This window comes from Vulpes vulpes, chromosome 5 (assembly GCF_048418805.1).
Source record: "Vulpes vulpes isolate BD-2025 chromosome 5, VulVul3, whole genome shotgun sequence".
Classification (NCBI taxonomy): domain Eukaryota; kingdom Metazoa; phylum Chordata; class Mammalia; order Carnivora; family Canidae; genus Vulpes; species Vulpes vulpes.
The window spans coordinates 68,461,945-68,478,490 of record NC_132784.1 but is presented as its reverse complement, the minus strand read 5'-3'; the positions used below and the strand labels follow the sequence as shown (position 1 = coordinate 68,478,490).

At 48.3% G+C, this 16,546-nt stretch overlaps 1 protein-coding gene across 17 annotated transcripts in view; it reads right to left on the bottom strand.

Annotated features, from left to right (window-relative positions):
• The window catches only part of PPFIA1 (PTPRF interacting protein alpha 1), an 85,579-nt gene that overhangs the window by 54,707 nt on the left and 14,326 nt on the right, over positions 1-16,546 (bottom strand). The window lies entirely within an intron of this gene.

Genomic DNA, 16,546 nt, shown 5'->3' with positions numbered 1-16,546 from the left:
CAGAAAATACTGTTTGTGATGCAGGTGAAAGAGAACCTGACCCAAACTAGCCAAGGTGAGATCCACAAACACTCATATGGCGGGCAAATCCCAGGGGGCTGGCTGCCGGCTTGCTGGTCCAGAGCCACAGATTTTTATTTGATCACTTCACCCCCGGTGCAGCAATCTGGGTCAATTTCCTAGTTCGGTCTCTGAATTTTATCATGCTAGCTGATACCTTCCTCAATTACTAGATTCTAGATTATTTTCTGTTGTGCCCTCCTTCCCTTGTTTCACTTCTGTTTTATAATTTCTTGTTTCTCTTCAGGGATGCTAATTTCTCTTTTTAAGCATTTAAACAGACTTGCTTTGACAGTTTTGCCAGACTGCAGATGGACTAAATGCATACTTGGGGAAGGTGCTGACCCTGGGTGCTGTAGAACCTGGGTTCCAGCTCAGTCTGGGGAGGATCTCTTGCTGGCACTTCCCTCCCTGCCTAGTGTCCAACAACTGCCCCTCCAAGCCTCCCAGGGTCTCAGGCCAGAACTAGGTTTTTACATGGTGACTGAGGGTTCCTGCTGCCTGTTCTTTATGGATGGTGCGGATCCAGGGTGAGTCACCGGGGGACAGTATAGCCCAGCCCAGGCATGGCTCCCCATCCTCCTGAGGCCCACAACTTCCTATAAAGCCCCAGTGTGCCAGGGACAGTGACCTTATGTAGGGAAGCTTCATCTAAATCCAGCTCCAAACAGTGAGTCTGATTTTAGTTCTAATTCCTCTGGACACGTTAGTCCCTGTTACCCCACCTTGCAGGAGCCAAGTTTCCTACTGCTCCCGCAGGCTTGGCGCTTGGAGCATGGCAGGCCAGGGAACCTAGCCAACTCACACTTACCACACTGTGTTTCTATTCTGTTTCTATACTGAAGGGTATTTTTCTCTTGTGGGGGCCTGGCTATTTTGGTTTATTTATTTCTCTACTTAAATTTTACCTCTGGACTGCTGTTTGGAGACGAGCTATGTCAAAGCGTGAGTTTATGCTGCCATCCTGACTGGAAGTCTCAGTTCACTCCAGAGACAGTTGCACACCCACTCCAGCTGAACACCAGACAGGCGAGCCTGGCCCCTCCTCAGATCAGGGAGCTGCCGCAGGACCCACAAATCAGCTAGCAGAAACCCCAGTGTGGTCAGTGCTCCAAGGGAGAAAGACTCAGGCTACCATGGGGCCAGGGCAGAGATCATCTATAATGGGAGGCAGACATGCTGCTCCTAAGGTCTGAGGAAGGAGAGGGTGCTGCAGCTGAATTCAGAAGAGGAAACAGTGATCTGGTAGGTGCACAAAAGCATGAAGGCACCTGGTAGAGGAGAAGGGCACTGGTGGGCTATGGCCTGGGCAGTATGCAGGAAGGGGTGACAGTAGCTGGACGTGGCCAGAGGCAGGACTGAAGGCCCCGGCACATTACAGTGAGGAGTCTGGATTTTATCCCCAAGGCTCAAGGAGTCATCCATCTATGGACTTGGAGGTGCCTGACACAAAGGGCATGCTCAGAAGGGTTTGCTGAGTCAACAGAAGCCCCTGGGAGCAGTGCTTACAGCGGAGCTGGAGGAACAGGTGAGAAGCCAGCTCAGAACCCACAGCTGGAGAACTGTCATGACCCAGGAGACACGAGGGTCTGAATCAAGATCCATGTTAGAGAGCCTGAGACCAAGAGAGAGTGCTCAGAATGAACACATGTAACCAACATACCACTTGCTGTGCCCTTCATCACTTTTAAAGGATCCCCTGTAAGGGAGAGGGGGGCAGGAGTCAAGAGACCAGTCAGGAGCTGCCATGATGCAGGCAGGCTGGGCCGTAGGAGGTGGGCAGGTTCCCGACAGGTTTTACAGTAGCGCCAGCTAACAGATCTGAGAGAGCAAGGCCCAGGACGACTCTAAGGGTTCTGTCAGGAGCAACTAAAGGACAGAGTCAGCATTTTCTGAGAAAGGAGGGACTCTGGGCAGAGCATGTCTGGAAGGGAATTCTAACAGTTCAGTCTGGGATGTGCTCCGTGTGGGATATTATAGGATAGTCAGAGGCAGTAATCAAGTGGGGAGCGCGGCTCCCAGCCCAGACTTCTTGGAAATGTCGGCAGAGGTGGAAGAGCAATCTCATTTCAAGAAAATCACAAGGCACTGAGTGCTGCAGATAAGAAGAGGTGAGGTTCAAGCGTGTGCCTATTCGACACCGAACAGTTGGGGAATGAGGAACAAAGTGGGAGTGGTCAGCAAGCAGGAGGAAAGCAGGAAGGGACCATCTCAGGAGTCAAATGCTCCCAGGAGGACAGTCACCCGGGTCAGCTGATGCTGGCAGACAAGTCAGCTGACTGATCACTGAGAGGGGGGCCATGGGCATAGCAGTTCTGGAGCAGCAATGATGCTGGAGGCCTGGCTGCCCAGGAGAGCATGGGAGGAGGAGCAACAAGCCGTGCACAAGGAGAAGAGAAAGAGGAACATCCAGGATGGAGAAACACCCTCTATGCTGAGCCAGATGCCTGCACACTGGTGGGGAGAACCCAGGGCAGAGGGGACTGACCGACTGACCACTTGGAGCAGCTGAGAGCAGAGCCCTGGGGCGGCACAGCGGGCGGCCTGTGCTGAGGGCACACAGCTCATCCACTGGAAGAGGAAAGGCTATCCAGAGTGGGGCACAGACCCAGACCAATCGGGAGACGTGTGGAGGGTATTTATGGGAGTCCTCCTCTGATTTCTCCCAGCCTCACCGGAAGTGAAATGCAAACAGCTCTGCATGGAGCCTAAAGATGGGTGAGGAGTACTGGGGAGGAGGAGAGCTGCCCTATGGGAGAGGGGTCCAGGCCACTAGCCACAGGGGAAGGCACAGCATGGACGGAGCAGCATTCTGCCCGCCAAGGACAATGAAATAAATGCAGTGAGGGGGTGACCAGGCTGTGGTGAAAATGGGCTGTGGGATTTCAGGTGGTGGAGGAAGAAAGGGGAGCCATGAGAAGAGCAAAGGGCCACAACATAGACACCCTGGTAGGGTCCCGGACTGTAGGTCCAGGAGGGTTGGGTATTAGTGTTTTATTTTTAAAAGTCTTACTTTCTATTATAAACAAATCTCATTGGCTTTAAAAGAAAAACTATTCAAAACATAACAAGTGGACATCAAGAACTTGGAAGGAATAAGATGATGCTCCAAAATTCCAGTAAGCTCCAGCTGCAAGGAGCTGGCCACTGCAAAGTCTCCCAGGTCACTCCTGTGTCCTCCCCTAACTAGGAGGAGAGCTTGGTCAGTCCCACACCCCCAAGCTGGGAGGAGTCGATCACTCTCATGTCTCCCAGTTAGGAGGATCCCATTACCGCACAGCCTCCTGGATCATGGCAAGGGGTTCCTGGCAATGGATGGATCACTGCCTTGCCCCATCTGCACTCAGCTACAAGCCCCTCACTCCACCCCTCATCGGTTCACTTTTCTTGTAACTCTTCCATCATCAAAGCAAGTCTGAGTCTAAAGTCCCTTACATTTTTCATAAAGCCCAAGCTATCTTTGTTCATCTATGAAGAGAGTATATTTACTTCCCATCATTTTGGTTAAATAGAAGTATTTCTTCAATAAATTCAACAGCCCAAACCATTCTGATACACTGCTTTGGCTATGATAGAAAATGAATTTCTAAAACTTGAAAATTATGCTTATTCCTTAAAGAAAAACTGTTCTCTTTGGACAAAAGAATTCAAGTTAAAAAGAAAAAAACAAATTTAAACTTATGAATTCAGATAAACATTCGACAGGAAATTCCAAAGTTTAAGATTCCAAGGCATGTTCACATGTGCACTGTGTTTGTATTCTTGCTGCAGAGAAAACTGAATGCAGTGGAACCAGCCCCAAATATGTGCAATGAGGGACCAACCAGGTCGGCACTGAAGAGCCAGCACAACTATACTTTCTCTTCTTTAGAAAAAAAATGTTTAAGAAACATGGTAAGCCAAACATACTACTAGTGACATTCTATTTACTGTAATCAAAGTTTGAAGTACTTTTTGAAACTGAATAGATACAACAATCACTGGAATATTCTCATTTTAATAAAACATAAGTCTGAACAGAGCAGATTTGTGTTTCTGTTTGATATTCCTAGGACTTAGAACAAGAAAAGCAATACTTAACCATTAAAATCAGTTTTAAGAACTCAGTTTCACATAGTGCTTGAAATGGTTGATAATTATCATTTCTGGACAAGAGGCTCAGATCTGGGTAACAGGTTCAGACCATACAAACCAGGCACTATTGATTAAAATCCACACTCGGGCCAATTTTAAATTAAGTCCCATGGCTCTGATGCGACACTCAGCTCCCAAAGTGACGAACACAATTGTCCCAGTGGTTCTAGCAGAAGGACTCTGGGTGGAAAGCAGGCGTGGTGCCTTGCCCCACCCCATAAGGTTCTGACCCCTCCCTTCTCCTGCCCTGGTCCCCTGATCACCCCGGGTTACATTTCCACAGCTTTTGGTTTTGATAATTTCTATCACTGGCTCCATTTCATTTCTTACTGACTTTTTACTATTCTGCTAACCTGTTGAAACAGGAATAAAGCTTCACAGAAGGCAGATAACATATGCCCTCTCCGTGTAGGGACACAGAGTGCCACAGACAGAAACAGACTCTAGCTTTCATCAAACAGAAAGAACACCTGAAAAACTGACTTGCTGAATGGGCTTGGATTACTTCCTGTCAGTAGAAGCTATGTGTCTCAGCCTGAGGTTTAAAAGCATGCCAAATTTTGAAAAGAAAACTGGAAGTTTATAGGGATCCCTGGGTGGCGCAGCGGTTTGGCGCCTGCCTTTGGCCCAGGGCACGATCCTGGAGACCCGGGATCGAATCTCACATCGGGCTCCCGGTGCATGGAGCCTGCTTCTCTCTCTGCCTGTGTCTCTGCCTCTCTCTCTCTCTCTCTCTTTGTGTGACTATCATAAATAAATAAAAATTAAAAAAAAAAGAAAACTGGAAGTTTATATACCAAAATGAATGAACACATTGTTAGGTTCTGAAGCCCCAGTGTCTTGATTAAAAGTAAGCTCAGAAAGGTCATGTATAGGGGCACCCTGGTGGCTCAGTTGGTTGAGCATCCAACCCTTGATTTTGGCTCAGGTCATGAACTCAACTCAGGGTCACGAGACCGAGCCCTTAGTCAGGCTCCATGGGAGTCTGCTTCTCCTTATTCCTCTACCCCTTCTCTTGCTCACTCTCTCTAAAATAAATCTTTAAAAAAAAAAAAAAAAAAAGGAAGGTCATACACAGCTATCTATGGATATGTTAATATAACTCACTCATAGGAGGAGATGGTGGGGACATCCAGAGAAAACAGCACACCTATCCAAAGGGTCTCTGGACTTACTGACAGCCACTGTGAATGCAGTGGCTCTGGGTTTTCAAACACTGACTAGTATTTGTAAGCATCAAAGTAAAATTCATAAACTGTTAAGAAATTTCAATATATATCATTTATTTTTCTTGTCACTTTCTTTAAGCAACTGACATAAAATGTGTGCTCACACTGAGTATTTAGAGATAAAATAATCAAGATTGTATAATCTGAATCCAAAAATATATGGTGCAGGGCAGTATTTCAAGGTGATCTTCCTTTGCGTAAGAGCAAACACACACCTGTACTCTCTCTGGGTGCGCGTGAGACAGAATGCAGGCAGACACCCACCAAACTGCTGATGAAGAATACTCACTGTGGCTGGGAAAGAGGGCTGGAAATGAGCCTCTCAGTTTATATTCCTTTTAAATTCAATTCTAAGTATGCATTTTCTTTGTATTTTAAAAAAATATGCCAATCTTCCTTTCCTTGTTCTTCCTAAAGATGTCAAAACTACAGGACACGAGCATGATGCTCACAGCCCGTTGTGGACACACAGCTTTCCCCTGAAGTCACCAATTCTTTTTCCTGTTATCTCACCAGTCACTGAGACCCCAGCAATGTCTTCATCTTTGCTGATCCCAGGCCCGTTTCAGGACACCCCCCTATACACACTGCCTGATCGGGGAGCCCCGGCCTCCTCTCTCCCACTCTCTCCACCTCATCCTGTTCCCGTGCTCTCTGCTCATCCCGTACCTGCTGATGCTCCCACAGCTCCTCTGAGGTCCCCTGCCCTCCCTACACACTGTGCCTGCCTGATCTCAAAAGCTCCATGGCAGGTGTCTGTTTATAAACGGCCTCTGGGCCACAATGAGGGTAGCTGGGGGAGCTGGTCATAGGAAGACTTGCCGATTCATAGGTCTGAGGCAGAGGAGTCAACAATGTATAAAGGAGCAGCACAGGACAAAACGTGTTCAGGGAACTATGGATGAGGTAGGACCATACGTTGTGCATGAGGCACAAAGTGATAAGGAGGGTGGAGAGAGAAGTAGGGGAGGAGTTGCAGAGCTGACTCCCAGAATCAGCCTTCCAGACAAAGGAGACATGGTGGCCTAGGCAAAGGAGGATGCAGCAGAGACATTTCAGAAGATACCGCTGTGAAGTAGAGTTAGCAGTACCCAGCAGTCAGTTAACATGGGGAGAGAGGAAGGCAGTGTGTACCCAGGTATCTGGCTTGGACAACGCTGGATCCTGTGCCTGGGCATTAGGCCAGCATTAGGCCCTGGGCCTGGTCTTGTCTTCCCGAACTAGTCTTTGCTGAATACTGAGACGCCACTGCTACCAATGGCAGCTGGAACTTGTTCTGTCAAAAAACTGAGTATGATTTTCATTTGGAGAGGAAAAACAAAATATAGGGGCGCTGGGGTGGCTCAATTGGTTAAGTGTCTGCCTTAGGCTCAGGTCATGATCTCAAGGTCCTAGGATCAAGCCCCAAGTCAGGTTCCCTGCTCAGTGAGGAATCTGTTTATCCCTCTTCCTCTGCTGTTCCCCCTGCTTGTGCTCTCTCTCTCTCTCTCTCTCTCAAATAAAATCTGAAAGAAAGAAAGATTGAGAGAAAGAGAGAGAGAGAGAAAGAGAAAAGCAAAACAAAATACAAAACACCACCGTAGTAGTTTTTTAAATTTGTGGACTGACTGGGTTAAAAACACACTGTATCAAATGTTAACAGCAGCTTTATCCAAAATTGCTGAAACCCGGAGGCAACTGAGATATCCTTCTGCAGGTAGAAGGATGAAGAAGCTGTGGGACATCCAGACGATGGAGTAGTATTCGGAGAAGAGAAATGAGCTGTCGAGCCAGAAAAGACATGGAGGAACCTAAAATGCACCTTACTAAGCGAAAGAAATAATCCTTTTTTTTAATATATATTTTTTTAATTTTTCATTTATTTATGATAGTCACACAGAGAGAGAGAGAGGCAGAGACATTGGCAGAGGGAGAAACAGGCTCCATGCACCGGGAGCCCGACGTGGGATTCGATCCCGGGTCTCCAGGATCGTGCCCTGGGCCAAAGGCAGGCGCCAAACCTCTGCGCCACCCAGGGATCCCCCGAAAGAAATAATCCTACGGTAAGCCTCCATACTGTAGGATTCCAACTCTATGACATTCTGGAAAGGGCAACACTATGGAGACAGTGAAGAGATCAGGGGCGACCATGGGCCAGGAAGAATGAATGGGAGGAGCCCAGGGATTTTTAGGGCAATCAAACTATCCTGTATGACCCCGTAATGGTCTACAACCCACAGAATGTGCACTACCTAATAGTGCACCCCAGAGTAAACTATTGACTGTGGGTGATAACATGTCCTGTCCGTGTACATTCACAACTGTGACAGGTGGGGCACCCTGCTGGGGATTTGCACAGTTGGGGGGGCTGGAAGGGGCATATGGGCAATCTCTGTACCTTCCCCTCAATTTTGCTGTGAACCTAAAGCTGCTCCAAAAAAGTCTGTTTAAGAACTAATAACATGTGCCTGTTTTTCTACCTTTGGCCTAGCAACTAGGGAGGGTACATGCTGCAGTCACTAATTCCAAACAGCCTTCGTGTAAGGCCTAACTTGAAAATCTTGTTGGAGGCTAGGGTCAGTTCACTGGCTACAGAGGCAATGCCGGGCGGTGAGAACATAAACATACCTGCCAGCTCACCTGGCTTGTCTGCACTTAAATTTGATCATGTTCAATAACCTGTCTAGCTTTTTTCCCTCAGCAGTACACTTTCCAGGTTTACCCATGATGCAGTGTGTGTCAGTGCTCCATTCATGTTTATGGCTGTGTGGACAGAGAACATTTGCTCGTCCCTTCGCCTGCTGAAGGACATCTAGGTCCCTTCCACTTTCTAGCTGTCATGTAGAACACTGCTGTGAACCCTCTTGTATGAGGTTTTATGTGGACTTAAACTTTCTTTCCTCTCGGTTGTACCTAGGAGGAGAGACATCTCCTCACAAGGTAACTGAGTGCATTCTCCATTTCTGTCTTGGACTTCCAGCTGTATAAGCCACTGCTCCTTTCTTCTTTGGAAGGCATGTCCTTTTTTTTTTTTTTTTTTAAGATTTTATTTATTTATTCATGAGAGACACACAGAGAGAGGCAGAGACATAGACAGAGGGGAAGCAGGCTCCCTGTGGGGAGCCCAATGCAGGACTTGATCCCAGGACCCTGGAATCACACCCTGAGCTGAAGGCAGACACTCAACCACTGAGCCACCCACGTGCCCTGGAAGGCAGGTCTTTTAGGCAAAAGGTGCTATCTCCTCACGGGCAGTAGGTATAAGTCTTGCTTCACATATTTTAATCTTTTTGCTAAAGAGCAAACCAAACTATTTTTGGTTGTTAGCATTTCTATATTTGAACACAAAAAAATTTCTTATATTAGGACGATTTGAAATATGAATGCACACATGTAGTACTATAAATGTATTTTTCATGTATTTTAGAAACAAGTATATAACATTAGTGAATTATTCATGAGCAAAAACATTACAATTACATTTTAAAAACTGAGCAGTGCGGGGGGCAGGGGGGCGGGAATCAAATCCATGAAATAAAAAAGCTAGCGCAGAAATCCTTCATTCAAATAGGAATGAGCGCCTTCCGGAAATTCTAGGTAGGGTTTTTTTTTTTTCTTTTTTAACATTATATTATTAGCTTAAAAGAGTTTCAGATAAATTAAAAACACCCAAAGAGCACCTTGGTGGCTCAGTTGGTCAAGCATCTGACTTTAGCTCAGGTCATGATCCCAGAGTCCTGGGATCCGCTCCTGCTCAGCAGGGAGTCTGCTTCCCCTCTGCCCCTCCCCCCACTCGTGCAGGCTGGAGCTCACTCTCTCTGAAATAAAATCTTTAAAAAAATTAAAAACACCCGAAAATAATAAAATGAAAACAGTATGTAGTACATTAATGTCCACTATATTTATGTTATGTTTCAAACTTCCCAAGAAATGAGTATGTGCTTTTTGGCCCTGCTTTTGCTCAATGGAGTATGAAATAGTTTTCAGTGTCAGATATTTAATTTCATAGATCTATGCACATGCCAAGAAATTAGTTACATAAAGCAACTGTCTTTAAAGTATGAGACCAGAAATGGCCTGTCTGACCTCGACGTCTAAAGCCAAAATTAGGAACAGTATCCAAAGAGATATTTTGGTCATAATAAACTTCTGAAAGACCAGTCACAGCAGCAGCACTGGGAGGGGGCTTGGGACAGAGCTTTTTTTACAAAGAGTTTTTAAAACTACTGTCTTTGGATCCAATAAGAAACAGCCACACAGAGTCTCTTCCAGCCCTGTCCTCTCTCCCACAAAGCAGGTGCTAAAGTTATGGGTTCCTTGCTTACTCAGGGTTTTTTTATGTGTATATTCCCTTCCCCTTGCTTTTCTTCAGTTAAGGATATACATAACTGAAGATATTTTGAGTTGGTTCATAAGGACGCCCTCCTGTTTAGAGCTGCTTTGATGCCATATATGAATGAATACAAAGTCTCATTTATTTTCCCCTGCTGAGGGATACCTATGTTTATGGGGTCCATTTTCTACTCTTACAACAACATAGCAACAAGTAACTCTGTATATGTATCATTTTGAACCTGAGCCTATTCTATCTGCCAGACAAAATCTTAGAATGGCCTCCTGTGGCCCCTCTCACTAAAATAAATAAATAAATCTTTAAAAAAAAAAAAAAAAAAAAAAAGGACAACTGCCAAAATCTTATCTACTTTAATATATGCTACTAGGAATGTGGAATTAAACAGGCAGCTCTTACTCAGACTCAACCCTATATATTTATTAAAATAAACAGGTGAAACCGTTTATTCTAGTTGCAGGCTAAGTTTCTACATCTAATATGTTTATTTTCTATCTCCACTTACAGCATATGGATTTAAAACATCTTCAAGAGATCCTTCAACTATGTTCTCCACTCTTCTTTGCTCTGACAACAGTTGTTCACCTTTTGTTGAGCCAACTGGGAACCTTAGGACACCAAGCACCATGTGGGCATCCTCTCGTGCCTACTGAGTACCCTCACTACAGGACACCAGGAGATCCTGGCCTCATGAAGCCAGGTTCTAGAACCACTGGGGTCTGCCCACAGATGCTGGACATTCCCCTCCTGGCTACAGCAGCACCACCAAAACATGGACCAAACAAATGTATGGAAGCGATGGGAAGGCCCTTCCCCTCCTCTTCTAGTCACATGGTGTCACGGTGGCCCCCGGCGCCACTCAGGGACTGCCTTACGGTGTACACGCTAGTCTTCCTAGGAGGGTTAGTGTGTGCACGGGGTGCCTGCTATACTTAGTTAGTTAGCTATACTCCCAGCACACTGCAGGCATGCCATCAGTTCCCATAAGCACTTCAGTTCTGCGAAGCCATAACCAACTCTCCTACATGTGATCGGGCACTCTGACGTGACTTGGCGACCTTCATTAAATTAGAACATCCTAGGTGAGTGGGAATGTTTGGACACGGCCTTCCAGGCCCTCAAGGGATCGGCAGGCACAGCTGCCCAGGAAGGGCCGTAAGACAGGACCCACGTAGTGGCGCCCTGAGGCTGCAGTTGATGGGATCAGGAATTCTGACCCACTGGAGCAGGCAGCAAGCACTCTGCATGTGACAGGGTCACCTAACACTGCACATGACTGCGGGGGCCCTTCTGAAAGAAGTCAAGAGACAGACCAGAGCCCTGGCAAGCATCCCACAGGAGTGGGAGGTGACGGCAGAGAGCCCGACCCTAGCATGTGCAGAAGGCCCAGGGCAGCCAGGCAGGCTGCCTGCTCCCCTCTCCGTCCCAGCCGCGGTTTCTGAGTCCGCCCATGGAAGACGGACTCTGCAGACACAGCGAGGCCCGGACGCAAAACTTTAACTGTGAGGGCTTCCCAGGGACCTTCTCCTGAGACTCTGTGATGCTAGCAGCAGCGCCCCAGACCCAGCTGGCATGCTGGAGGGACAAGTGCTGAGGGGTTCAGGGCAGGAGCCCAGGCGGCGGTAACAAGCACAACTGAGCCTGAAACCAGCTTCTGTCTGACTCTCGTGTGCAGTTTTCATTAGAATGACACTGTTTCCAAGAAAACCACATAGCTGGACGGCTGGAAATGATCAAAAAGAAGGGTTTACGGTCAAAGAAAGAAGCCTCTCTGCCGCTTGTGGCACCTGCCCCTCCACACCGGTCCCCATCCCAACTGCACTTGGCCCACCACAATCCCCCTCAACCAGAAGTATCAGAGCACCAACTCCAGCACACGGCAGCCACTCTCCACTGAGCTCACACCTGAGTGCACACCTGCTCCCGCAAGCTGTAGCCCCACGGCCTCCTGAGCATGGACTGCAACATCCCAGGCTGAGCTCAGCCACCCCTCCTCCATGGAAAGGCTTTCCAGGCTCTGCAATCCCTGCACACCACAGTGCTACAGCATGCTCAGTTTCCCCAGCACCCCTCACTGCACCTACCTACGTCTGCTCAGGGGAAAGATCTGCTCCCCACGCCCTGGCAAAGCAGCCAGCAGCCTGTTGTAGGTGTCCCAACAATAGGTACGCACGGACTGAGTCAGTAATATACTACACCTTTGACAGCAGACATTACTTCTTGTCAAGCTTCTTGGACTTCCATGGTCCTGTACACTCACATCCTGCAAACCAGTCTGACAAAAGCCTCTGTTATAAAAAGCTTTACTCTCTAATTTATCAAGAAGGTCTCTTGGAGTGAATCAAACATCTAGGCACAAAACTATAACTGAGGGTACCTTACTGGGGAATTTCTCTGTGGCTCTGTTAAGCTTAGTAGATAGAAATATACAAGCTTAAGAATGAGCAGCCCTTTTAACTGGACAAATAACTTACTGAACAAAATCTAGATGTCTGAAGTACTATGCCAAGTCCTTATAAGATACAAATATTCATTTTAATAACTTTATATTTGCTTAATGTTTTATGGTTTTCAAAACTGTTTCCGATCTTTTACCACACGTTATTCTCAGTCACCCTGTAAGGCACACATAATTATCTCATTTTACAAATCAGAACACAGGCCCAGGCAAGTCAGTGATGAGCAAAGGTCACTGGGTTAATAAGTGGCTTGGGATTCAGAATCTAATACAGATGTTATTTTCAGGGGATGAGAGGATGGTAGGCACCCTAACCAAGACCTCATGCAGGCCAAGTCACCCCAGCCCCGACTGTGTGTGCGGTGCTAAGGGGTTTTGCTAAGGGGTTTGCACACAGACGCCTCACACTTGAGTGCCCATGTGTTGCAGGGTTTTGTGGTCGGGTCATTTTAGCTCTCACTAAATCTGCACTTGCTACTGAAAAATCAATAGTATTCTCTAGTTTACAGCCTCAGAAGTAAAACACTGTGGCCAAGATCAAATGGTCAGTACGCAAGAAGTGGGGGTGAGGAGGAAAGCACACTCAGCAGTGAGGGGTACAGAAGGGCCAGTTGTGATCCCCCACTATGACCCACCACCATCCTCACTCAGAAACAAATAGGTGGCCATAGACTTCAGAGAGCTCTCTTTGTGACTTCTTCAGCCCTTCAAGGATGACCTGGATACACAATACTTTTGCTTTTTTTTCTTTTTGAAAATCTTATTTATTTGAGAGAGAGAGAGATAATGAGAGACAGAACACGAGCAGTAGGGAGAGGGAGAAGCAGGCTCCCAGCTGAGCCAGGAACCCAACATGGGGCTTGATCCCAGGACCCTGAGATCACAACCTGAGCTGAAGGCAGACGCTTAATCAACAGCTACCCAGGAGTCCCACGCTCAATACTATTTCATCTGTATTTTTCTTAAAACTGATGGCATTTTTAACCAATGGAGAAAAAAATAAAAGAATACAGAGAGTAAAGGCAGCCCCGGGCATCGTATCTTATCCTCTCCAAGAGGTACAACAGACCCTGAATCTCAGCATGAGTGCTCACAACAAGACTGGAGAGACAGGTGGGGAGTGCCACAGGGAAGGTGGAGAGGCACTTCCAGAGAAGGAAATGTGTAGGCCCGGGGCAGGGGGGACACGACACACAGAGATCAGACTGGTTTGGCCAGAACAAGAGGTTCTGGAGAAGAAATGGGGTGAGAAAGTTGAGTTGCAGCAGAACATGGAGCTGTGAGTGACAAATTTAAAGAGTCTGGATCTTGTCCCTGCAGCCACGGATGGACACTGCAGGGCAAGGTCTAGGTTCAGTCAGGGCAGCAGAAAGTGTGCTGGGTGGACTGGAGAAGGAAGAAGGTGCGAGCAGAGCCTTACCATATTAGCCTGAGGCACAGAGGATCCAAGCTGGGATACTGGAATACAAAAGGAAGGAAAAATAACACTGGAAAAGAAAAGAGGGACAGAAATCGTGCTGTGGGGGGGTGGGGGAGCTATGGAGGGTGCTGAGAGAGGAAGGACGACGATCCCAGCTCTGAACAATATGACGACACGCAGCAGGGCACCTCCAGGCTGTGTGCAGAGGCCATGACAAAGGCAGGGCCGGGGTGTAGAAGGAACATCATAAACATGGGACTAAAGGCACAGATGAAGTTTCCTCTTCCAAAAGGGAGGCTGACTCCACAAAGTGGACATATTTCCAAGGTAACAGCTATAGAAGAGAGTGGAAGGGATAATATATATTTCCTAGTCCTGGGTGCGATACTCTTGTCAAATGAAAACAACTCTCCAAATGTCTCTGCACAGCAAGTGCTTCCTCTCCCTCAATTCTTTCCACAGAGGCCCCCTAACATGAAAACCGTGTAGGCACTGTAAGCCCACAAAGAGTAGACACAAGCACCAGGCAATCTGAGCTCCCTCTAAACGATGAGCAGGTTCTTTTAATAAAAATGTGTGTGTATATATACATTCATTCATTGTTACAGAGAAAGTGAGCACAAGCGGGGTGAGGGAAGCAGACTCCTCACTGAGCTGGGAGCCCAACGTGAGGCTTGATCCCACGACCGAGATCCTGACCTGAAACTGAAAACTGGCAAGGAGAGAACCTCCAGGAGAATGGAGGATGAGGCACCATGGGGAGTGAAATCGCCCCGCAGCCCTGGGAGCGGCCAGCTGAGGCCTCTGGGCCAGCTCCATGGCTGCAGCAGCCTGGGGGCAGCTTCCTCCACAGGCTGTCTTGCTGACACCTGCAGGCTCGCTGGGACACGCCTCACCTCCTGAGAGCACCTTAAAGCAGCAGTCCCACACAGTGACGACACAGTGACCCTGTAGTGACACACCGGGAGGACAGCGCTGGCCACTCACAATTCAGGCAACACGCACGAGCCTGTCCTCGGGAATGTGCTTTCAGCAATCTCTCAACTCACAGCCAGACCTTGTTGGGATCAGGTATTTCTGTAGCTTGCACAAGAAAACCACCATGGAAAGAAATTCCTTCTGATCTGGCCGCCCCATCCTGAGCACTGCCTACTCTGGCCTTCATGGGCCTCACTGCGTCAGGTCCTACACACCTACACCATAGAGGCAGCACTGCCGTCTGCAAATCTTTCTTGTACTTTCTCCTCCAAGTGCTGTGAAGGTTATGGGGAAGGGGAGTAAAAGATAAGAAAGGGCAGAGATGGAACAGAAGAGATGATAAAGGAAGAAACTCCAAACTGCCAATTCCAGTCCTTATTTGAGAAATGTCTTCTCTTTCTTCCTGCAGGCAGTTGGGGCAGAAGGGAGATGGCCAGGGCACTTGTCCCTGATGCTCCCAGCCAGAGAACACATGAACACTCACCACACGGGTAACTGCATCCTTCAGCCACATCCTTCAGCTTTACTGGCACAGCCATCAATACCATTAGTCCCGCTGATGCCACCTGTCACCAACTTGGGCACCCCAGCCTCCATGCCCTTTCCAGCCCTTCAGGAGCTGCACATGACCCAGGGCAGCTCAGAGCACCTGGCTCTGGCTCACCCAGCCTCTCCTGAAGGCAGGAAGAGTGCAGGGCAGCCCCAGGCCCCCAGTTCCACACTCAGAGCCCACCTGCGAATTGGAGGGAACATGCCCAGGGCGGCCATGTAGCTTTACTAGAGCCTCCCATGGCAGGACTGGGCTCTCCCACCTTCCCAGAAACACTGTCAGCTACTCAGTCCTCACAGTGCTCTCCTCTCCTCTCCATCACACTGACCCCGACTCAGCATGCTTGTTCTACTATGCTTTCTATCTTCACAACGTGGAACTTCACTCAAGGCTCCCAGTGGATGTGTCAAGTGCATCAGCACACACTGCCTCTATAACAGGAGCCCACACTGTGGGCACGGGGGGAGGCAGACAACTGCATACACCACACTTGTCCCTAGTATGTGCACTCTTTCCCCTCCTGGTCACAGCCACCTTTGGGAATCAGGAAGAGAAGTACTTCTCATAATCAAACTTCCTTCTGTGGCTCAGGGGTGACTAGCACAACAGGGGCTCACCTTCACTGCAGTGAGGCCATCACAGGGGAACTCACGTCACCATCCCCATAGCCCACGAGGCTGCTCTGATGGCAAGCGGCAGAGGGAGAGCCTCGCCAGAGCCCGGGCTCTGAGCGCAACCTATAGATCACAGCACACGAGAGCAGTTCTGTGTGCATCGCAAACACAGGTGTACCTGACAAAAATCCCTGCCCTTTCCCTTCCCCCAAAACCTCCACTCAAGACCAAGGCCAAGGAGGAGCAGGCCAGAAGCAGGCTGCACTCCAGGCACCCCAGCCCCATGTGCAGGGGGTGCCAGAAGCTCATGAGGCTGATGCCCTCCCGCAGTGTAGACACCCTAGCCCAGGACCACCTCAAAGCCAGCGTAAAGCATGCGAGATGCTGATGCCTCTCTATGCCCTTACAGCGCCCTGCCTCCCAGTATTGTTTACAGTCTGAAGTATACTTTACAGGATTGCGGAGAGGCTCCAGTGAGGTGATCCCTATCCAGAGGCTTCAAGGCCATCAAAGTGGGCTATCATCCCACTGAATCTCCCAGACACCCATTTACCCGGCCCTTGGACAGTGCCTGGCACGTGGCAGTTACTCATAAATGTCTGCTAAATAAAAATGAAGCTGGAACCTGGGTGGCTCAGTCGGTGAAGTGCCTGCCTTCAGCTCAGGTTATGATCCCAGAGTCCCAGGACTGAACCCCAGAGCCCCCATATGGGGCTCCCTGCTTGGCAGGCAGTCTGTTTCTGTTCCTCCCCTCTGCTCCTACTCTCTCTCTC